Source organism: Helianthus annuus, chromosome 8, assembly GCF_002127325.2.
Source record: "Helianthus annuus cultivar XRQ/B chromosome 8, HanXRQr2.0-SUNRISE, whole genome shotgun sequence".
Lineage (NCBI taxonomy): Eukaryota > Viridiplantae > Streptophyta > Magnoliopsida > Asterales > Asteraceae > Helianthus > Helianthus annuus.
The window spans coordinates 74,200,999-74,215,541 of NC_035440.2; the positions used below are offsets into that span (position 1 = coordinate 74,200,999).

General features: G+C 36.1%; 1 long non-coding RNA gene across 1 annotated transcript in view; it reads left to right on the forward strand.

Moving 5' to 3' along the window:
• Positions 1-12,045, forward strand: part of LOC110871213 — a 31,399-nt gene extending 19,354 nt beyond the window's left edge. Inside the window, exon 3 of the long non-coding RNA XR_002553561.1 lies at positions 11,962-12,045. This is a non-coding gene — a long non-coding RNA (uncharacterized LOC110871213). The remainder of the gene's footprint in view (positions 1-11,961) is intronic.
• Positions 12,046-14,543: the final 2,498 nt, after the last annotated feature.

Consider the following 14,543-nt stretch of genomic DNA (forward strand, 5'->3'; position numbering starts at 1 on the left):
GTTTGTTAAATGGGACAATATACATTCATTAACATTGATCACGCCGCTCGTTAGTAGGTAATGGTACCATAGGAATTGACAACTCCCGTTCCTGAAATCCTGGGTATGTTTGGATTGGAAGGAATGACCGAATTCGATTAAAACATTTAGACAGATAGACCTTTAATTTGTTTAAAGGTTTATCACCACAGTTGCAAGGCTTGGATGTATGCATTTTCACAATACCGCATAAATGTCTGTATTCATTATAGCATGCATTTTCCACAAAACATAACGTTGATTTAAACCACGTTTTACTTCAATACATTGTTTTGTGCATTTTTACCTATGGTTTAGTTGATACATATATCACTTGCCATACATGACATTTTGTTTACACATTACATGATTGACATTGACATAGACATTTTGGTATTGACATATACATTTCATAAACATTTTGACATGGTTTTCACAATGACATTTGACAATTGGTTTAGACATGGGCAATTTACATTGGTGGTTTGTTTGGGTAAGTGATTTGAGTAACGAGGTGTGTGTGTAATATGATACAAGCATGGTGGATACGCCGCTGGTACTTCCTATATATAAGTGTTTGTATGATATTACACGTCGCAGCGTTGTTTAAATCATTCAATTTGGACCTATACATTTTATACAAATAACATACTTTTCACAAGACATTGTTCCACAAAACAGCTTGTTATATATAAACTCATTTTTTTTACTTGGTTATTCATTTAACCTTACATCATTCTTTTTAATTATATATATCTATCATCGCTTTTCAAATGATTTATAAAACAAAACATTTTATAAGGATCATGACTAACTTTTTGATAAACAAACTTTTTCTAAACTTATAAGTCATGAATCCTAAATCAATAAAACCTATGTACTCGCCGGCATTTTTATGCTGACGTACTTTCACATGTGTTTCAGGTACAATAGTTGATGATATTTGATGATGATATCGATGTCTGCTCACATAGGATTGGACGAGGCCTTAGTGACATTAAAAGATGCAAGACTAGTTAATTTTGTTATGTTTCTTTATTGTTAAGACATTGTAACTCATTTAATTCAATATAACGAAATTTGTTCAATCCATGGTTGTGAAACAATGATTCTGTTACAACACTCCCCGACGTTTCCGCCACGTTTTGTTGTTTTACGTGGTCGGGGTGTGACAGAAAAGTTGGTATCAGAGCCCATGGTTATAGGGAATTAGGTTATTAGTAATGCTTTGACCTAGACTATAACCTTCCTAGGACCCTAACGCGAGTTTACTTGCGTTTAGTCATAAAACAATACCGTCACTTATCCTTAGGTGACAACCACAACAAGAACATAAATTTGATCCGCTTTGAAAACTAATCATTTGTTCTAGGATGATTGATTACTAGGTTTTGAACCCTTTGATGTAAGGTTTTGAACCCTCCCAGTTTAACTCATATTTGGCTTAGTGCCTTTCGAGTTTTCAAAATCCCGTCAAAGTTTGGGTCTAAATGATGTGAACACGTGCAAACTGGAAGAGTGAATGCCTGTACTCTGAGTTTTCTGTCTAAGGCTAGAGTGTTCGTACAAATCCGCAGTATCGGACCAGTCACTCTTACCTGGGAACTCTTGGGGTGAGTGTTCACTTATAGGCGAGCATGTCTTCAGCAATACATTATTATGACCCGCTTACTTTGATTCTTCACCATCTCATTTGTTTGCCTTAAGTAACAAACAAATGATCGCAATTTCTATGCATTGTCATTTTGTTTTGATCAACCGATAACCTTTCAATCTTTTCTTCCTATGTCTTTCATTTTCTTCTAGAATGTCTCTTTATCTCAGCAACGGTCAGATGTCCAAGCAAGCAGCCAAACTTGCCCAGCAAATAGGCGAAGTAGTTCTGAAGACCGTGGACTTAGGTATTGCCATATCCCGCCTCAAAAATGGAGCCACTCAAGAATCACTGAGGAAAGTAGAAGTCAAACCTGCACCAAAATCAAGGAAGCGTAAGGCTTCAAAGAAACCCGCAGCAGTTGCACCTAATCCAGCAGGACCTAGCCAAAAGGCAACACCACCTGCTAAGAAGCAATACAAGGGAACGGCACCACTATGCGACAAATGTAATGGGCATCACCAAGCTCACTTACAGTGTCGTCTATGTGAATCATGTGGGCGAGTTGGTCACCTGGCGAGTGTTTGTCGAACTAACCCAAACCAGGGTGGTCCAAATCAACCACAAGTCAATTCTGCTCAAGCTCGCTTTCCCCGTGGATCGTGCTACAACTGTGGCGAGACAAGCCATTTCAGGAACAAATGCCCAAAGCTTGCTAAGGCAAATCCAACCCACGAATAAGCAGTTGGCTGATTAGAAGATATTGTTGTCTTATGCTTCTGTTTCTTTTGTTTTCTTGTAGTGTGAAACAATCCGTTTTGTTTATAAATGTAAGTTGTTATTTGCAATTCTGATTTACAAATGTAGTTACATGTGTGTATGGCATTTTCCTATGATACCTACATCAAGGAACTATGTTCCTTACGAACTACTCTTGTGATTCTCCCTTTCAAGTGATCGCTCATGATTTCCTCAAAAATTTTAAGTACTCGTTTCGTTCTATGAGACAAAGTGCAAGAAATAAAGCAAAATTTTGGGTAATCGTGCTTCTGCACATTGTGCCATTGAATCCTTGGTAAGATAACTAAGGGTATTTTCAAATCTCATACTCATTATGTTCTGATTTTTCAACATGCATAACATAAGTTTTCAAAACAACCTTCATGACTTCAAAAACATTTTATATATAGTTCAAAAAAAAAAGGTTTTTAATATAGTGTATTTACTTAACATATCATATGCATAATTTCAAAAACATTGTCTGTATTTTCAAAAACGACCTTCATGATTTCAAAATATTATTAATACAGTATAATTACTTATATCAAGTGCATGATTTCAAAAGCATCATTCATGTTTTCAAAAACCTTATACATAATTTCAAAATTCATCCCGCATGATTTTTAAACATTTTTATAAATATACCTACCTAATACACCTACTTTATGATTTCAAAAGTATTATATATAAGGTTTCCAAAAACATTAAACACATTTTAGAACCCCATGCATAGTTTTCAAAAATATTTTCTTCATTCATTGACTTAACCTTCAAATTCTACTTCATATGTCACCTTGACATATCCAGCATCCCATCTTCATAAGCATTTTTACTTCACGTTTTGACTTAAGCACATCCTGTGCAAGGTTTCAAAACATCTTCAACTTCTAAAATCCATATGGGATCTTTTTTATCTTTACAATTAGACCCTTATGGTTAATTATCATTCAAATCAGAGTCCTTAATTGGATTCCCTGTGTATCTCAATTCGAACATTTTGGTTCCTTGCAATCGAAATCAAATTTTCTATTTAAGATCTTTCTATCTTCATAGTTGGATTCTTGATAATGTTTAAAGCCCCAATCAGAATCCACTGATTGGATACCTGGTGTGCTTTAAATGCATGTGCTCAGTTAACAGAACAAATTAAATCATGACAAATTTAAAATCAAGATAAACAATTTTGTGGTTATGTGACTATGTGTTTATGCATTTTGTGTTTCCTTTTATGCATTTTTGTGATTTTGTATACTCTGGATAATTCGTTATCCAAATCCTCATAGAACCTTTCGTATTTTTATATGAGAGATTCGTAGTAGGATATTCGAAGGTACTATCTCGAATCCTTAATTGGGCTTCTACATGATAGTTAAGACCCATGGATTTTATAAGTGCCACTCCATCATTCATAGAGACCCCTTTTAGTGGTCTAGGTCAAAAGATTGATTCAAATTCTGGTTGAGAGTGACATGCGATGATATAAGCTGAAAAGACTCCTTGGCGGTCTGGAGATCATTTATTGACTCAATTAAAAAGGACCCCATTATGGTCTAATCACAATCATCACAGGCTCGTTCATCGTTTTCCTCCCCTACACATTATAAGATGCACTATGTGACTATGCAAGGAATTACGTAATTATGGATGCATACATAATTATGAAGTTCAGTGCACGGAAACCGCGGTAAGACTTATTATGTGTAAGAACCAATAGTGGCAACCATAACAAAATGTGAACAATGTAATAGAGGTACGGTGGACGCACCAATAACGCTTTATATACTTGTATATAAGTGACCCTCTCACATTGCAAGCATGATGTTAATTAAAGTTACTAGAAGTTCAGGACTCTAACCAGTGATTGTTCGATCTTTTCAACTTCATGTCTCAAGCTCTCACAAGTTTCCTCTAAATAAATTTCGGGACGAAATTTCCTGAAGTAGGGGAGACTGTGACATCTGTGTCACTTAAGCCATCAAACAAATACCAAATCAATGAAATATTGTATTTCATACTTGGGATTTGTATAAATATGTGTATCGTTTGCACATATTGATTCTTGTTCGATTTCGGGCTTTAAATCACTTTCTGGAAGGTTATACGCGATCTGATTCGTAAATATAACCAGTTTAATGCAACAAACACTCCGGAATAGTGACATTGGCTTAACATGCCTTAAATAACCCTTACATAACTTAGAAATAAGTTTTGGGTGGTTTGGTATGCCAAAATCAAGTTTATTCACTTACAGGGACTAAATATGACAAACTGCGAAAGTATGCCAATTTGAACTGTAACGAACATTCCGTAACTTGACCATAAGTTAAACATACCCTAAATATCCTTTGCATAGCCTAGAAATAGGCTTTGAGGTATTCGGTGTGCTAAAATAAACTTTTTGGTCATTCAGGGACTAAAAGCGTCAAAAAGTGCATAAGTTTGCACTTTCGCGCATAACTTACGTTCTGAATACTTCCGGACATCCAAAAATTTATGTAAGCATTAAAATATTATGTTTTAGTGTTTGGCATGAGAAAAATCCATTCGTCGCGAAATTTGGATCGTTTTTCGCGCTTATGCGCATTCCGTCGTAATTAAGCGAACATCGCGATCGTACGACCAAACAAACCGACATCCGAGATATTTTTGAGCATGTTTTGAGTTCCCTATACTTTAACTTCATTTTAGAGCCTTGAAATGAGGTTAACGGGGCTTAAACGTGTCAAAAATGGGCCGAAACGCATGTTTCTAAGCTGCAGGGACCAAAACTGACAAATCTGTCAAACTTTGCCCAGGCGGCCCGCGTGAACATTCATGCAATCCTTAGGCGGGCCGCGTGAGGTCCCCAGAACTGCAAAAACAGTTTTAACAGCTGCTAACAGCTGTTATGCACTCAAAAACCCATTGCAAATGGTATTTTCGAATCAGGGGACTGAAACAATGGGCTCAAATGGTTTTTAAAAACTATGGGTACACATGGATGGCCAAGATCGAAGCACGCTTTGCGAGGAACGATCTTAACGGCTCAACGAAATCTATAAATACCCCTCCATGCCTTGCCCATTTCCCTCACACTTGAATTCTGAGGTTGCTCTCTAAGTTGGGGTGCTTTGACACTTCATACCTGAGAGTACTCGGAATTCAATCTTGCGGGGACCCGTTGTAAGTATTCCTTCGTTCTTTTATTGCTTTTCGAGTCCGAAAGTCAAACTTTGTTTGACTTTCTGCATTGACCAGTTTATGGTCAATGCGAAGTTCGTTTGAACTTCATAACGTGAGCGTAATCACGATGGTTATAGTCCCCAGTGACTATACCTACTGATTACCACGTTATCTAGGCTCAGTGACGAGCCGTAGCTTCGGCCAGAATGCGCATTCTCGCGTATTTTGTAACCAAGCTACTTTTAGGTGTCAAAACCGTTTGTTTTGATACCAAACCTGTTTTCTAACTTTGTTAAACATGTTTCGACATGTTTAGCTCGTCACTTTTAGTTTAGTGCTTGTGTAGAGTCGTAAGTCAAGCGGACTAAACACCCGCTTAGACTTTCGGACACGACCCGTTTGGTCGATCATTAGGATCCGACCAAACATATTTAGGGACCATAGTTGCATAGGAAATAACCTTCCGAGGTTATATCTTATGGTAACCTAGTTTAGGTAGTTGTATGATAAGTAGTTTATATGCCTTAGGTAAATTACCAAAATGCCCTTTTCATACATAATTGGTAATTAAGCATATGTAACCCAAACTTTTGTCACTTAACTGATTAAGCAACATAATTAAGCATGTTTAGGCATATAATACTTGTCATAGGACTAGTTAAACGGTCCGAACGCGTTTTACGCAAACGACGCGTTAAAGTAGCATAAGCTACCTAAACGGGTCGTAATAGGTCGAAAGCACTAAGGTTAGGTTTCCTTTTAGTATGTAGGCCTTGTTAAACCATATCATATGAGTTCCCATACTCATTTGGTTTACGAAACCTCATACTATCCAATTCCCCGATTTAGGTCCGGTTAATTATGTAGTTATCTATATAGGGTGCCGTTTGATTCCGTGATCTTCTAGCATTGCTTGGTGGTTATCCTACGACTTCTAAGCAATCTCAAGTGAGTACATAGACCCCTCTTTTACTGTTTTCCAAACATTTTGGGGTGAAACACATGTGCCTACTTGTTACTTTCATTCTTTTCATGCTTTCATATCATATACTTGCTATGTTCATTAGTACATTGTTTTACATGACATTTTCACGCTACGTATGTTCATCATACTTAGTGCATTTGTTTTACATGACATTTTCACGCTATGTATGTTCATCATACTTAGTGCATTTGTTTTACATGACATTTTCACGCTATGTATGTTCATCATACTTAGTACATTGTTTTCACATGCTTACATTTTGGGTATGACATTTGGTTTGTTAAATGGGACAATATACATTCATTAACATTGATCACGCCGCTCGTTAGTAGGTAATGGTACCATAGGAATTGACAACTCCCGTTCCTGAAATCCTGGGTATGTTTGGATTGGAAGGAATGACCGAATTCGATTAAAACATTTAGACAGATAGACCTTTAATTTGTTTAAAGGTTTATCACCACAGTTGCAAGGCTTGGATGTATGCATTTTCACAATACCGCATAAATGTCTGTATTCATTATAGCATGCATTTTCCACAAAACATAACGTTGATTTAAACCACGTTTTACTTCAATACATTGTTTTGTGCATTTTTACCTATGGTTTAGTTGATACATATATCACTTGCCATACATGACATTTTGTTTACACATTACATGATTGACATTGACATAGACATTTTGGTATTGACATATACATTTCATAAACATTTTGACATGGTTTTCACAATGACATTTGACAATTGGTTTAGACATGGGCAATTTACATTGGTGGTTTGTTTGGGTAAGTGATTTGAGTAACGAGGTGTGTGTGTAATATGATACAAGCATGGTGGATACGCCGCTGGTACTTCCTATATATAAGTGTTTGTATGATATTACACGTCGCAGCGTTGTTTAAATCATTCAATTTGGACCTATACATTTTATACAAATAACATACTTTTCACAAGACATTGTTCCACAAAACAGCTTGTTATATATAAACTCATTTTTTTTACTTGGTTATTCATTTAACCTTACATCATTCTTTTTAATTATATATATCTATCATCGCTTTTCAAATGATTTATAAAACAAAACATTTTATAAGGATCATGACTAACTTTTTGATAAACAAACTTTTTCTAAACTTATAAGTCATGAATCCTAAATCAATAAAACCTATGTACTCGCCGGCATTTTTATGCTGACGTACTTTCACATGTGTTTCAGGTACAATAGTTGATGATATTTGATGATGATATCGATGTCTGCTCACATAGGATTGGACGAGGCCTTAGTGACATTAAAAGATGCAAGACTAGTTAATTTTGTTATGTTTCTTTATTGTTAAGACATTGTAACTCATTTAATTCAATATAACGAAATTTGTTCAATCCATGGTTGTGAAACAATGATTCTGTTACAACACTCCCCGACGTTTCCGCCACGTTTTGTTGTTTTACGTGGTCGGGGTGTGACAAAGGTCACAAAACTTTTTATAACAAACCGGGTGTCAAAAAGAAGAACATGAAGGCTGGGTTGGGCTATAAGAAGAAACAGAATCGAAAGAAAAATGAAGTGCCAAATTATCAGGCTAAATTGAGTTTTGTTCAAGGAAACAGTTTAGCTGGAAAGAAAGAACTCAAAATGAGGCAGTCTAATGCTGAGTTTGAGTCACAAAAGAAAAAGCAACAACCACAGGTCAAAGATGTGTCCATGAGAACATGTTTCAAATGTGATCAAAAAGGACATCTTGCACGCAAGTGTCCAAATCTAACACCTGTGGATGTTGACAACAAGAAGATTGATTCTAAGAAACAAAAATCTGAGAATGTGAGACAAAGGTCAACCATATTTGATTCAATACAAACTTGGAGGTACAACACAAACAAGTTTGTTTCGAATCAAAATTGGAAATCAAATCTGAACAGGTTTGATTCAAGACAGACCTGGAATTCTCACACACCCAGGTTCAGAACAACACAAAGTTGGAAAACATCAGTTGATATGACAAAACCCCAAGAGGTTTGGAAACCAAAAGTTGTTGTTCAAAACCAAAGTGTTCAAAAAGATTCACATTTTTACAAACGTGGAACACCAAATGGTCAAGCATGGAATGTTAAGAAACATGTTGATTTGGTTAAAAATGAGAAACAAAAACAAATCTGGAAATCGAAAACAGAAATAGAAAGTTCATTTTCTAAGGTGAAGAAAGCTGAGGATTCAATTTCGATTGCCTATGATGCAAATTTTCCACCACTCAAGGCTGAAAACTTTAAGATTCAGGTTGCTAGAGTCAAGGTTACACCCAAGGCTGATGAGGCTTGGGTGGACACAATGTTTGATTAAACAATTTGAATTGCCGGAGCTTCCTTTATCGCGAAGCATGAATCGGCATCTTTAGTGAATGAAAATTATTGTGTAGTATTTGATAAAGTCTGAATGTGCAGGTGCTCAAGAATACTGAAGATTGTGAGATTGAAAGTTGGAGCAGCCTGGCACATGAAGAGGAAGCAGAGGCTGTTGGTTCCTGATTTGGTTGAACAGGGAGTTTATATGTTTTTCTGTACATAAATAAACAATATTTCAAAAAACCCTAAAAATTTGAAAAATTAAAAACCAAAAATATGTTTGTTTTCAATTTTTGTCAAAATAGAAAATCAAAAATATGTGTTGATTGAATACGCCGAAACCCTCACGGCTGAACAAACATGATTACATTCATCAGATTGAAAAACGGTTTTCAAACTGTAAAAATCAATGTGTTGTAAATCATGGGGGTAATTACTGCTTTTAGTATAATTCAGTGCACAGTTAGTAGAACATGGATGGCGAGATAAAGCTATCAGTATCGGTTTGTCAAATTTCCTTTAATGATTTTGCATTTTAGGGGGAGAAAAATTGTCAGAAAATACAAAAACATTAGAAAATTTGAAAAAGCCAAAAACTTGATAAAATTCAAAAATTTTGAGGTGTTGTGTAAAAAGAGGAAATGATAGTACATCAGTAGATAGTTACTGTATGCTAAAGATTTGTATAGTATAAAGTTTTAAACAGATTTACTGATGATGTGTTGATAGATTTTCACACATTTAGTAGATTTATTCGGGATATAAACCTAAAATTACAAACTTGTGAAATTTGTGGGGAACACTACTTGGATATATAGGTAACCCCTGAAATCTCGTCTGAAAGGTTTCTTATTCTGATATACTAGGTTTTTCTACTATTTGATGTCTGGGGTATTATTCCGGGACTTCTGCTGAACGGAAGTTCTGACCTTATCCTTGAATAATGCTTTGCCTCAAATGCTTGAAACACAGCATTAGCCCTCAGTTGATTAGACAATAAAATTGATAATCATCTGTTGTAGCTAAAAGATCCTCTAAAGGGGACATACCAAAGTCGAAACTGATATCTCTCTGCGCATACGGAAGTATCGACCTGAGATCCCTCAGTTTTCGCATGTCCTAAATTATGTACAGATATCATTTTAGTACAATCACCTGTGTGTCTTAATATTGAGATTCTGGATACGGGAGTATATTCAAGAGGTGGGACACATGAATGAGCTAAGTTCATAAGACATCTAAATAGTATCCTGAGTAAATTGAAAATTGTGTGAGAATTTAGAAACAGTCTATGTGAATTGTTTAATTCTGAGTATGAATTAAAGCTTAACGGTACTAGTAATTTGTCAAAAACTGATATGATCCTCTGTCGCATACTCAAACAAAAATATTGTTTGTAAATATGTTTGTATATATTTCTTTACTGCTTTATATTTTCAGAAAATACAAAAAGATTTTGATTTCTGCGTTGGTTTCGACAACCGATGTCTGAGTTGCTGAGTTTCAAAATTTGAGTAAGCTGATTGTGTTTCTGAAAATAAAACAAGTTCATTAATTTGAAACTTGAGTTATAAATCAAAACTTCAAAACAGTTTGTGAATATCTTCAAGGTCATTAATTTGAACTTGAATGATTAACTGAGAGGGATTTGGATGCTTAGATTGTTAATATCTTTGTAATAGAGCTAGTTTACAATCCGGTTTGCTAATATTGTCAAATCTATGAAGTTTATTGATAGGGGGAGTGAGTTAGAGAATTTGATTACTGGTTTTAAAATGTTTGTACTTATAAATGTTTGAGTGTTGCAGATGTTATTCCAGACTACGATCCCGAAAGCCGAGTCTAAAGGGGAGTCTGAAGACGAGCTCAACGCGAACGGAAGCGTGCAAAGAGCCAGGTATCGTTCTTGAAAGAGCTTGTATACGGAAAGCAAGGTGTCGATCCCAAAGCGCGGAAGCTTGACGAAAGGGGGAGCCTGATGAAGAAAAGAGTTTATACAAAAAGGAGGAGTTGAAGCTGAAAACAGATCCACGGGGATTCTGTTCAAACAAAAGAGAGTCTACGTTGATGAAGACGTGTTAAAGATTCAATAAGACTCAAAAAGGGAAACACAAGACGCTACGAGATTGACTGCGGCAATATCCAAGGGGGAGTCTGTTAGTACATTCATGTCTATAGCCTTCGTCAATCCGAGCCGTAGCGAGAAACAGAAGAAAATGAGTTGTTATATTAGTGATAACTAGACAAAAGGCAAGGTGGCATAATTGTAATAATGAGAAATCTCATTAAATGCCTTAGGCTATAAATAGGGAGCTTTATGTTTAGTTTAGAACTTTTGCTACATTTGTCACTTGGAGGTTTCTAGAGCTAGAGAGAGAAACTAGAGAGAGAAAGTGACATCGTGATTCAGGTTCTTGTACGTTTTCAGATTTGATTAATAGAATCACGTTTATATTACGTCACGTGTGTTAGGTCGCGTTCGTGTACGGATTCCGCACGTTATACGTACGTTTCGCAATCGTTTCGGATTCAAAACCGGTCCTACAGAATTTGCGTTGCTATGAATCAATAAGTTATTAAGGCAAGGTATTAAAATGGGTCAATACTTTGACCCGCGCCAGGTACGCGTAAATTGGCGGAGCATAAGTAGACATATTAACGTGGAAATGTGATGTGTGGAAAGAGAAGAGCGAGATTTGAACTTAAATGTTTAAATCTCCTAAACGGGTCAAAATGAATTATGCGCATAGCTTGGGCATTGGTCGCATAATTCATAAAAGTTATGTTCACGAGTTAAAGATTTTTGAGTTAACAAGTAGTCCAAGGTTTTATGATGATTTAAAATGATTTAGAAACAAGTCGTTTAATAGATTATGAAACGGGTCGAATAATTGTATAAGAGATTTATTAGCCGTTAGCTTATAAATCAGCATCGTCACAAACCTTAGTGTTGATTACATAGGAGACTGCATTACGGTCAATACGAAACAAAAATCGCGTAAAACGGATGTGTCGTTTGAAAGTTATGCATGTTTATGTTAAACATAGAAACAAAAAGCACATAACTGGGCAAAAAAAATGCAGGTTGCAGAAACAAACCTGCTGGAAAATGGTGACCCTCGCGCCACGCGAAGGACCAAGATGGATGGGGCACGACACGCGGCCACGGTCGCGGTACGTGACAGAATTAGGGAACCCTGTCGCGGTACGCGACAGGGGTACAACTTGCAGATTTTGTTTGTTTCACTTATTTGGCTCAAAGTACTTGAAGAAACATGTTACATAATTATCAAAACTAACGTTTGTGTTGGTTTTGATTACAGGTAAATGATATCGGTATCCGGATGAAGATCAAGCGCCTAACAAGAACCGAACACACGATAAATGAAGCTTCCGCATTTGAGTTTAAACCTTGTTATCAAAAGTAAACTATGTAAACAATTGTTACTATCTTTTGAATGTCTTAATCATGTATGAATGATAACTTATAAAAAGTTTTTGAAAGGTCACATTTTCATGTAAAATGCGTGGTTTATTAATATAATCTTGATAAATTAAGACGGGTCTTACAAGTTGGTAATCAGAGCTCAAGGTTAAAAGAATAAAGTGTTCGTTTCGAGGCTTGATCGCAAATCCGGTAAGTACATGTATGTTAATAGTTTAGCATGCTAAAGTGTTGTAAACAACACCTAGGGCTATCGTGTGATACACGTTACCTCAATTAAATGATAAATATAGTTGACCAAATTGCGCGCGTTTACGCGTATAGTAGAAAAGCCTTGTATTATAATACGGGTGATTATTGAAGTTCATGTTACTAATTCTTGTAAATGTTTTAATTGAAGGACACTCGCATCTGAAGATAGCGAGAGTTTAACAAATTGCGGATATGACGGTGGAACGGTCCGAGGTTTGACAAGCAGAGCATACTCATCAAGGACCTAAATCGCGTGATGATCGCAAACAAGGTTAACGACATAAAGAGCCCGTTAGGGCAAGCATTTACAGGTGCACATTTTAAATTATTACGTGAATAGTAATATGCAACAAATACGTAGAGATTGAAAGTTGCATATATAGATTAAAAATTTGGAACAACCCGAATAGGAAACCTATCCGGGATATTGTTTCCAAAAGAAACAAATAGAGGCATTATTTACATGGGGTGTAATGTGAAAATTATAAAAAAGGTCATGTATACCAGGTATTGATCGCTTACTCTGGCCAAGTAAGTGGTGAGCACGTGGTACCATGAACTTTTTATGATGGACATGCTTACATCCAATGTAGTAAGGAAGGGGTGAGTGGGATAAATTAAAACGTACCCAAATGAATCAGATAAGCAAAATATTTGATAATAATGTAAATGCACAGCCGAGTGACGGAAACGTATTATATTAGGATAATGAGCCTGAGTGAAGGGACAAAGAAACATGTAAAATGATTAAGGTACGAATGGGAGGGGTGTACTTACACTCGAACCCGGAGAATGTAAACACGTAAAATGATTAAGGTACGCATTGGGAGGGGGTGTAATTACACTCGAACCCGGAGAATGCAAACATGTAAAATGATTAAGATATGTATTGGGAAGGGTGTACTTACACTCGAACCCGGAGAATACAAACATGTAAAATGATTAAGATATGTATTGGGAGGGGGTGTACTTACACTCGAACCCGGAAAATGCAAATATGTCTCTTAACGGGCCGTTTTTGTAAAACGTCAAGCTTGAGGACAGAGTCGGAATATAAAAGTGAAGTGAGGTCTTAATCTATACCGGGAGGGTTGCAATAATAACGACTTCGGTAAAACATCCGGTGTATGGGTAGGAATTTTAACGCATGTGTAAACCAAGAGACGTGAACGCAGGTTAAAAATAAAAAGACTTGGATTATGAGTTATGACTATAAAATTTCGTAAATAGAAATTTTGAATAAATATGTTCAACCAATCGAGGTTGAACAGGTTGAACAAAGAATGAAGTTTGACGTTCATAAGTGGTGAAATTTCACACGAAAAAGTCAAACGAATTAAATAAAGAACAACGCTTGCTAGTGTAAGTAAGCGCGAACCGGATAAATAAAAGCGCGAAATACTAATAAACCTATGCAAGGGGTTATGGGCGCTAAAAAAATAATAAATAAATAAATAAAATAAATAAATAAACCATAAGGTAAAAGAATCCGGGTAGTGGGTTGCAAAAACATGTAGGTGAGAACCAAATAATGGCAAGCATAGAATAAACCGACGTATGAATTACGTAAGAAGACGTAAAGTCGGAAAATTATTCCAAAAGTAAACAAATGAAGCCTTAGACTACGGTCAAGGTCAACTAAAGTTCAAAAGCGAAAATAAACGAATCCAAACATAACAAGAGATGCTTTGAAGCTATATATGTATATATATACATTTGAATATAGACACAAATAAAAGATGAATCTGCGGGATCATCGTAACCTTCGGGAATGCGAGCAGTGTTAAGGTCTACGGGACCAGAATGACTCTCGGGTCACGAATAAAAAGGGAAATAAACCTTAGGGTCCTTGTTAAAAGGGGGTGAAGACCTAAGGAAATAGCCTACAAGGCTAAGTGAAAGAACCTACGAGTCAATAGAGGAAAGCAAGGGAACTTGCTACGATTCCTCGCGTAAAATAAGAACGGAA